The sequence below is a fragment of the Podarcis bocagei genome (assembly GCF_964188305.1).
Source record: "Podarcis bocagei genome assembly, chromosome: 11".
Taxonomy (NCBI): domain Eukaryota; kingdom Metazoa; phylum Chordata; class Lepidosauria; order Squamata; family Lacertidae; genus Podarcis; species Podarcis bocagei.
The window spans coordinates 17862612-17872963 of record NC_138136.1 but is presented as its reverse complement, the minus strand read 5'-3'; positions in this window follow the sequence as shown (position 1 = coordinate 17872963).

The following is a 10352-nucleotide window of genomic DNA, read 5'->3' as shown; positions in this document are numbered from 1 at the left end:
AACCAAGAGTCTTCTAATATCCTTTCTACAGTCTTCGCTGAAATTTCAGCATCACTATTAGTGAATTTCCATGTGTTGCAAGGCTGATCTTGGCAAACAACCACATGTATCCAAATGGCTTGGGTGACATCCAAGCACTTGGGTAATCAAAAGTTTGGATAAGGAGCAGTGATATTTAATGAGGTTAGCATGACCAGAGAAACACGCAATAAATCCAGATAAGTTATTTTTTTGAATAAGCAAGTAGTACACCGTGGGATTCCCACTGTGTATTTCCCCCCAAAATTCTCAGTGAATTGGGGGTGGGGGGAGGTGATAACTATACAGTTTATAAGTGTAGATGTCAGCAAAAGTTTGCATCTGATTGTAAGCAGCATGAGTTTTGTAAAGCCACAGGATTTTTTTTATAAACAAGACATAAAACTGCAGAATGTGGTCCACAAAGATGGCCTCTTTCATGCTTCATGTGGAAATTCAATTGTGCATATCAATGAATTATTACCCCTATAGATACCAGTTCCAATAATTCCCATTGAGAAGTGCAAACATGGGTTCAAAACCATAGGCACTGGCTCCGATTGAGATGCTAGCACATGTAGTATTATTTTTTTTAATTAAAAAAAACCTCTTGGCAGGCATTTGCATAATTGGCAGCATTTAGACATGGTGTGCATTTATAGTTCAAACAATTATAAAGTAAGTTTTCCTTTCATGCAGGCAGCATTCTACAGGCAGGCCTGGCTCTTTGCGACATGCTGTTCTGCAACTGACCTGCATTCCTTTCAAAACCGTTTAATCACACACAGCTGACCAACATTCACTTTTTCTAAAAGAAGCAAAAAAAATAAAAAAATAAAAAACCTTAATCAAATGCGTTTCAAATGCCCCAAACAGTTGCTTAATCTCCATATATGTACAAGTGTGAAATGTGTATTGTCCAAATACTCTTTCCAAAGAGCGCGGCATTAGTCAGATGTTTCCAAAATAAACCCGGCTCAGTATTTCTCCACCTCATCTCCGAGCAGTGCACAGTCCCTTCAGAATGAATTTTAGCAACGCTGTTTCCCTTCCCGAGCATGCTCCACGTTCGTAATACTAGAGTGTATGGTTACTTATTTTTCATGCGGTTCCAAAATATGCTTCCAGAGAGCTACAGAACCGTTGCCCAGCTTCAGGGAACTAGAGTGAAAAGAACCCTGGGAAACCATAGGAGTGATACCTTCCAGTGCATTTCACACTCACTGTCAAGGTTTTGGCTTCAACATTTCTTGGAGTAGGTCCTTAAAACATGAGCCTTGCTTTGTGCAGGCTGTGCTGGTTCGAATTCATTTCATCTGCAATTAGAGAGGGATGGAGTAGCTTGCAATTGACAAACCATTTATGGCAGAAGTGAGCACAACCTGTGGTCCTCCATATGTTGTCTTTGCCTCACCCAACATGTCTTCATCCCTCAGTTAGAGCTACTAGTTTACATGCATTATAACTCTGTTGGTTAGAGCATAGTGCTGATAACGCCAAGGTAGCAGGTTCAATTCCCATATGGAACAGCTGCATATTCCTGCATTCCAGGGCATTGGACTAGGTGATCCTCAGGGTCTATTCCGACTCTATGATTCTAAGTTTTGCTATAACCAGGGTTTCCCAAACTTGGGTCTCCAGCTGTTTTTTGGACTAAAGTCCCCATCACCCCTGCCCACTGGTCCTGCTAGTAAGGGATGATGGGAGCTGTAATCCAGCAACAGCTGGAATACCAAGTTTGGGGTACCCTGCTATAACCTTTCAAGCCTTGAACCAGGAATGGGCAGAAAGCAGACCACAAACCACCAGTGGATCTTAGCTTGTTTCTGGCAATTCACCTATGTCTGCCAGTTGAAATGACTCTTCCAAAGAATGCTGGACTATGTAGGCCAAGTCTGATCCTGTAAGTGTAACTCTGTTTACCTTCCATATCCACATAGGCTCAGTGCACAGATATGGAGAGCCACATGGTGATCATGTCCCTGCATTGATCTGAAGGTCAGAAGAACAGATCTTACATGCACCCACATAGACTCATGTGTAGAGTTCCCAGTTGTGCATACAGCATCTATGTAGGCACATCTTATACATTTGTGGGCCCTGTTCTTACTTTTAGATAAGTGCATGGAAGTTGGAGGTGAAGAGGACAGGCACAAACTGGCTTTGCCCTCCACACACTGAATCTCCAGAGGTATACATGTGAACAAGGCTATTCATGCATTCTTCAGCAACAGTGCATACTCAGTACATACAAAAAGGATCACAAAGAATAGCTTTTAAGGAATCTTGAAAATTGCCTGAGTTCTGTGAGTACAGCTTTCTCCCGATTGAAGCGCCATGTGTTTGAGGACCAGAGCATTCACAGGGAAACCACAATGCTTGTTTACAAAGCCATTGTACCACCAACCTTACTGTATGCTTGTGAAACATGGACCACTTATAAACACCATCTCCAGCTCCTCATAAGATTCCATCAATGGTGTCTCCGAAACATTTGACACATCACTTGGGAAGACAGGCGAACTAATATCAGTGTAGTGGAAGAAGCAAAGATCACCAGGGTTGAAGCAAAGATTCTTCAACATCAACTTCATTGGACTGGTCATGTTGTTTGGATGCCTGATTATCATCTTTGAAAGCAACTACTCTATTCCGAACTTTAAAAACAGCAGAAGCATTGAAATTTTAAAACCCCCCAATGGCTCATTTTAAAAATAGTGATTTTTAAAAGACTGCAAGACTGTCTATTGAGCCTGTGTTGTAGTGCTGCTTCCAGTTATGCATTTACACCACTCCGTTTGATATATATGGAGCCATTGCATGTGATGATAATCTGCACACAAACTACAGATTACCTACACAAAATGCTTTCATTGTAAGATTTCTATCCCATTTTGAGTAGGGTGTTATTCAGATACAGTCCTATTTAGTGACTGTGAAGGCCAATTCTGGATCCACACGTCCTTCCATAGTGGGGACAAAGGTTTCCGGGTGGGAGTTGATCACGGTGAAGGTTTGCCAAAAGTGCCTTCCTCTTAGCACGTTTCTCCCTTTCATCTTGAGTTCGAATGTCTTCAAAGCTCATGACACCTTTGGTAAAGACTATTCTCCAATTGGAGCGCACTGAGGCCAGTGTTTCCCAGTTGTTGGTGTTTATACTACTTTTTTTTAGATTTGCCTTGAGAGAGTCTTTAAACCTCTTTTGTTGATCACCAGCATTACGCTTTCCATTTTTAAGTTCTAAATAGAGTAGTTGCTTTGGAAGATGATAATCAGGCATCCGAACAGCATGAATGGTCCAATGAAGTTGATGTTGAAGAATCATTGCTTTGACACTGGTGAGCTTTGCTTCTTATTGGCATTGGCCACTACCTGAGAGGTGCCAGAACTGAGTTCCGGTGAGTTCCAGCTGAAAAAGCCCTGTTCCTATTCTTTTTAAAAGAGATGCTATGGAGAACCAAGGATGTTGACTGTAACCTTAGCTAATTCCTATCCACTGGTGATAGAGACTTATGTTTTTGAAAGTCCAGGCAGCTTTCCACAAGAGTTGCCTGATGGTATATGAAAAGGACTGGATACTTAAAGGGTACGGTTCTTGCCTTGCATCTTCATGTCACCAATACGGAATCCACTATGGTCAAAAATGGGTCAGGGCTGCAATGTAATGATATTCAAAGGACAACGTTAAATAAATTAAATGCCAAGTTCACTTATATAACAGCACTGTGTGTCATTGTCTTTGAAAGCTTTATTGCATCACTCAGTAAGTAAGCCAAGAAATGAATAATCACGGTGGTGGCTAAAATACCTTCTGAACTGCTGAGGTTATTCAGTTGAGAATCAGGTTTTGGAATGCTGAGGAGGCATTGTGTGAAATCTTGCATTATTTCTAGCCATGCTACGTGAGATCTATCTATATAGGAAATATTTCAGCTACTGGTATTGTCAAATATTCCATATGCATGTCATTAACTTTAGCTCATGCCACATATTATTTGAGTTTCAGCTGCATCTGCTCATCTGAGACAAAAATAAAAGAATATGTTATTTCTATTTTGAAATGTAAAAGCAACACCCAGCCCACAAAGGATATATTACAGGAAAACCCAAGGAAGTATAGAATAAGGCATGCCTTTCACTAGGGAAAAAATCTAATCTCATATAGATGGAGAAAACATGCTTTAAAAAGAGGGTAAAATTAAAATATAAAACATGAGGAGACAGTGAAACATGTTTTTAAAAGCTCATTCAGTGCAGCCAAAACAATACTTACTGTACAGTAATTATTTCCCCCCATTGTCATGTGATTTCAGTGTGACATAATATCAGTTACTAGGCTAACTCCATTATGAGAATTTTATTATTATCATTACAAAGCAAGTACAGCAGGATTTAAGTACAATGATCACCTGGCTTACGTTTGACAAATATACAATATATACTGGGAAAATTTGGACACAGTAACATTTTCTAACTTCTGGTAACCCTCAATGCTATAAAATAAAATACGGTTTTCCAACAAAGCGAGTTAAAATTAGTTTAATGGAAATGTGCTTCATGCATTACAATGGTGCCACCAATTCCATCTGTATCTTCTGGAAGGAAGCAGCAAGATGTGAGCTTTCCAAGGTTTTAACAAAGCCAAGAAACATGGCTTTATTTTAAACAGATGTGTACGAATTCTGTTTAGTGTTTTCAGGTATTTTTAGTCTAATGCATGCAACTAGGTAATTAATGTTTTATAAAATGGTGCAATTTAAGAACATACGATGTGATGTGCTGGATCAGAGCAAAAGTCCATCTCAGGGGGCTTCCAGACTGTTGCTGTTTTGGGGTGGGATTCAATCACATGTACTGGGAAATTCAGATGCTGGAATCAGAGGCATACCTAGGCTCCATTGCACCCTTGGCAAGGAGATGTATCAGCACATCTGAAGCCAGGAGAGACCATGGACTAGAAACTCAAAAAGTGAGCTTTTAGTCACCTTACACACTCCACCAGTGACTCTCTCCATGGCCATTGGGTTCTGCTCTGCTGCATCTCCCCCCCCCCTCTGTCAATCCAACTGTCTGTCTCCCTCTGCTCACTGCTTTTCCTCCTAGCCGCTCTAATAATAATAATAATTTGTTTTTTGTATGCCGTTCACCTGACTGGATTGGCCCAGCCACTCTTGGTGGCTTCCAGCACAATAAAAACACAACAAAACATCAAGCATTAAAAACTTCCCTATACAGGGCTGCCTTCAGATGTCTTCGGAAAGTCGTGTAGTTATTCATCTGCTTGACATCTGATGGGAGGGCATGCCACAGGGCAGGCACCATTACTGAGAAGGCCCTCTGCCTGGTTCCTTGTAGCTTCACACCTCACAATGAAGGAACCAGTGGAAGGTCCTCAGAACCGGACCTCAGTGTCCAGGCTGAAAGATGGGGGCAGAGAAGCTCCTTTTCTCCAGCCTCATATAACCCTAGCATATTTGAATCTAATTCATGCATGAATGGGTTAAACTGTAAGGTTGCTCCACTCTAGGCAAATAGCACTACTGGGTGGGGAGCTTTCCCTCACCTTTCTGTTAAGACCTGCATTCATTTGGGGGCAGGGTGGGATTTGCTGGGGATTCCATGCCTCTTTCTGCTAACCTGTTTCAGCTCTCCCTCCTTCTGAAACCCTTCCTGCCCAGGGATCGTAGATCAATTACTCTTGCCAAAGGTCTGCTTGTCTAGGGCATTTCCTCCCATCCTTCCCCCATCCCGTTTTGTCTCTTCCTGCCCCCCCCCATGTTATTGTTGTTGTTGTTTTACATCCTGCCCCTCCCCTTCTCGCTGTGCTGGTCCTGAGGGTTAACCGTGCGGCAAGGTCCGAGTCCAGTCCGAGGTCAAGGGGCTGTCCATCAAAGCTGTAGCTGGGTCCAAGGCAGGGAGTCGGGTGAGGTCAGGACTCTGGCAGAAAAGCAGGACAGGGTGCCGACAGGAACAGGCTACCAACAATGTTGCTCCCGCAACCTGGGACTGGGGCTGACTGGCTTTTACCTGTCCCGAGGCATAGGGCAGCCCCGGTCCACAGGTGACTCGCCTCTCCTGGCCTGGAGGCAAGCACTCCTCCTGTGGGAACTTAGTTCCCTCCGCCTCTCTGCCCTGAGCCTCTGCAGCTCAGGAGAGGCTGGAGGGTTACCGGACCCAGAGGCAACCTCACCTTCACCTGACGGGGCTGAGAGTGGAGCACCTGCAGGCAATGGGTCCTCCATCACCTCAGGAGCCAGAGCAGACTCAGCTGGTGCCTGCACCTGAGGATCCAGCATAGGTGAGGACCCTTCAGGCTCAAGCCCCAGCCCCGGCTCTGCTGGTTCTGGAGGCAGGGACTCCTATGCAGGCTGGGATCCCTCAGGTTCAGCATCCGAGTCCAAATCCCAGGCCATCACACTCTCCCTGTGGGCTCCCCACTCCACATGAAACAAGGCTACATGCGGCTTTCAAGCTACTACAGTGGTGCCCCGCAAGACGAATGCCTCGCAAGACGAAAAACTCGCTAGACAAAAGGGTTTTGCGGTTTTTGAGCTGCTTTGCAAGACGAATTTCCCTATGGGCTTGCTTCGCAAGACGAAAACGTCTTGCTTTTTTGCAAGTTTGTTTCCTTTTTCTTAACACTGTTAATACAGTTGCGACTTGACTTCGAGGAGCAACTCATAGAACGCGGTGTGGTAGCCTTTTTTGAGGTTTTTGGTGATTTTTGAAGCTTTTCCAAAACTTTTCCGACACCGTGCTTCGCAAGACGAAAAATTCACTAGACGAAAAAACTCGCGGAACGAATTAATTTCATCTTGCGAGGCACCACTGTAGTTCCCCACCCTTGCCCTATATGATCAGCTGTAATCAGAAAATGGCTGGTGAGATAATAATTTTTCTGCAGACAGCAGTGAGTATAGTTATTGATTATGCCATGTCCATTTAATACTGGCTAATATGTTTTTGCTTGCATATCTGAAATCAGAGGAGCAGGCTTGACAGCGTGGCCTGCTGTTGTCGTTGGGCGTAAGCAACCGAAGAAAACATAGCACCCGTTGCGCAAGAGAATTTAAGACCTCCCAGAAGCATATGCTGACTGTCCACCTGAAAATACATACTGTCCTGGTTCTTCGTTTCTAAAATGAGAAGTGTCCTGGCTCAGGCATGACTTAAAAGTCCCTTACCCATGTGTGTGGGCTTAGTTGCGGTTACAAAGTGCTGCTCTTGGCACATCATCAAAGTTATCCTCTTCTTTCTTATTAATTCATATGTTCTAGGGCCTATGTTCTGGCACTGGAAACCCTTTCCAAGACTACGTTCTGGTGAGCCCTTGTTCAAATTTAGTCTTGTATGGCCCCTGCTGGTTTCTGACCCATTGCACGTATGTATTACATATTCTGCGGGACGCGGGTGGCACTGTGGGTTAAACCACAGAGCCTAGGACTTGCTGATCAGAAGGTCGGCGGTTTGAATCCCCGCGACAGGGTGAGCTCCCATTGCTTGGTCCCTGCTCCTGCCCACCTAGCAGTTCGAAAGCATGTCAAAGTGCAAGTAGATAAATAGGTACTGCTCTGGCGGGAAGGTAAACGGCGTTTCCGTGTGTTGCTCTGGTTCGCTAGAAGCGGCTTAGTCATGCTGACCACATGACCCGGAAGCTGTCTGCGGACAAACGCCGGCTCCCTTGGCCTATAGAGCAAGATGAGCGCCACAGCCCCAGAGTCGGCCACGACTGGACCTAATGGTCAGGGGTCCCTTTACCCTTTACCTTATTACATATTCTGACATGCGAGCAACTGCAAGGTTTGCATACCTACTTTTCTACCTACTTTTATATAAAGCTATTTGGAATTCCACTAAGTTAAAAGGATTGGACCAGTGCAATTTTTCTAGAAAAAGAGGTGCCAGAACTCACCACAAATGCCTCCCTTGTTCTCTTAAAATGGCAATGGCTCCCACCTGAGAGGTGCCAGAACTGAGCTCCGGCAATTTCCGGCTGAAAAAATGCCATGGATTTGGCTATCTTGTCCTCACTGGTAGACCCTTCCTAATTTGGCTGGAGGGTTAGTGTTAAAAAATAAATAATTGTATAAAGACTTTATTTTTCATTCATCATTCTGTCAACGTTCCCAAGTATAATGTCTTGGGACAGACCAAACTCATAACAATTCCCCATTCCTCTCCATCCCTCGTATGCTTTGAGAAAAAGAGAAGGGATTAGTGTTCTTTAAACAAAGGGAACAAAAAGAAAGCAAACACCTTCTGAATAGCCAGACAGGGGCAGTATGGCATGTATGTATATATGTAAATCAGGCACGAATGCACTGATAAATAACTTTTGGACACTTTTCCCAGACCTAAAAAAACGAGTGTCAGTTCTTCTATGTTCTCATATGTTCTGCAGTTAGGGCCGCCATATTTTGAAGAGCAAAAAAAAAGAAAACATTTGCCGGCGCCTGGAGCAGGGGGAAAGGGGTTGCAGGAGTGGGTGCATTCTACAAGTTCCCTTCAAAATATACAAAAACAAGGACCCGGTCCTTTCCTGCAATGCAAAACTCACACAGTATGTATACAGTGGAACCTCAGGTTACGTACGCTTCAGGTTACATATGCTTCAGGTTACAGACTCCGCTAACCCAGAAATAGTACCTCGGGTTAAGAACTTTGTTTCAGGATGAGAACAGAAATTGTGCTCCGGCAGTGTGGCAGCAGCAGGAGGCCCCATTAGCTAAAGTGGTGCTTCAGGTTAAGAACAGTTTCAGGTTAAGAACGGACCTCCGGAACAAATCAAGTACTTAACCCGAGGTACCACTGTATATTTTGCACTTAGTTATCTAGTACTACATATGCAACATAAAAAGTAGCCCGCTCCCACATACCTCGGACATTTTGGCAAATTCAAAAAACCCACCCAGACATACATTTTACCCCTGAATAAGAGGACATGTCCTGGATAAAGAGGACATATGGCAACCCTATCCACCATCCTATAGCTGCAGCTGCAGCAGCCTTGAATCTCTACCTACCTGTTATATCAGTATCCCTGATGACTGTGCTCATTGAGCCTCTCTCCTGCTGTCAGAGGCCCTGGGCTCCTCAGGACAATCTGTTAATTCATCATCCATCCTGATTTGTTTGCACAAAGCTTACACGGCAGTTAGACTATGTCAAGTCTTCACGGAGCATTCATTCTGATTTGCTTGTGGGGAGGTTATATGATAAGCATTCCCGACTACATGGAATTGGCAGAAATGACTGGCAGAATCCGAGACCAGGGAGAAGAGTTGGTGAAAGAAGACTGGAAGAAATTTAAAGACTATTTACAGAAATATTGTAAAATTAATGAATGTTAGAAGGATGTTGGATAGAAACTAAGGGGTTTCCAGCTGTAATGCTTTAGGAGATACAAAAAAAAGGTTTATAAATGGGTAAAAGCTTAATGGTAAGGATTTGCTGAACTAACAAATTGAAGTGGAATACAAAGAAGGGAGGTATGAGGAGGTCTGGGGAAATAAGCGTAAGGAAGATATGGTATGGAAAATTATTTGTTTTTTAACTGTTTCTATGTTGTATTTTGTATTTTGTTTCTTTTTATTTTTTTATTTTTTCATTGTTATATTTTAAAAAAACTTTAATAAATATATTTTGGGGGGGAAATATATGATAAGCATTCCTCCAGCATTGATTCTGATTTGCTTGTGGGATGTTTACACATCATCCCATTAATCATTTGCTCATCCCACACTTTCCCACGTATTTCTGCATCACTTTCCAAACCACAAAAGCCCACTGTGTGTGTGTCTGCGTGTGTTTAAGTGGTAACAGAGTACTTTAATCCACTTGAATTGCACAAACCTAATGGCAGGGGACACGGGTGGTGCTGTGGGTTAAACCACAGAGCCTAGGACTTGCTGATCAGAAGGTTGGCAGTTTGAATCCCCACGACAGGGTGAACTCCCATTGCTCGGTCCCTGCTCCTGCCAACCTAGCAGTTTGAAAGCACATCAAAGTGCAAGTAGATAAATAGGTACCACTCCCGCGGGAAGGTAAACAGCGTTTCTGTGCACTGCTCTGGTTCGCCAGAAGCGGCTTTGTCATGCTGGCCACATGACCCGGAAGCTGCACACCGGCTCCCTCGGCCAATAAAACGAGATGAGCACCGCAAACCCCAGAGTCGGTCACGACTGGACCTAATGGTCAGGGGTCCCTTTACCTTTACCTTTTAACATTTTGGTATGTACTTGAGTTTCTCCTGCAAAATAATGATAGTTTGGAGGCTGAATTAAATTTTAGAAACTCTGGGGCTTGTAGTTCTTGATGCAATGAATGGTACACTC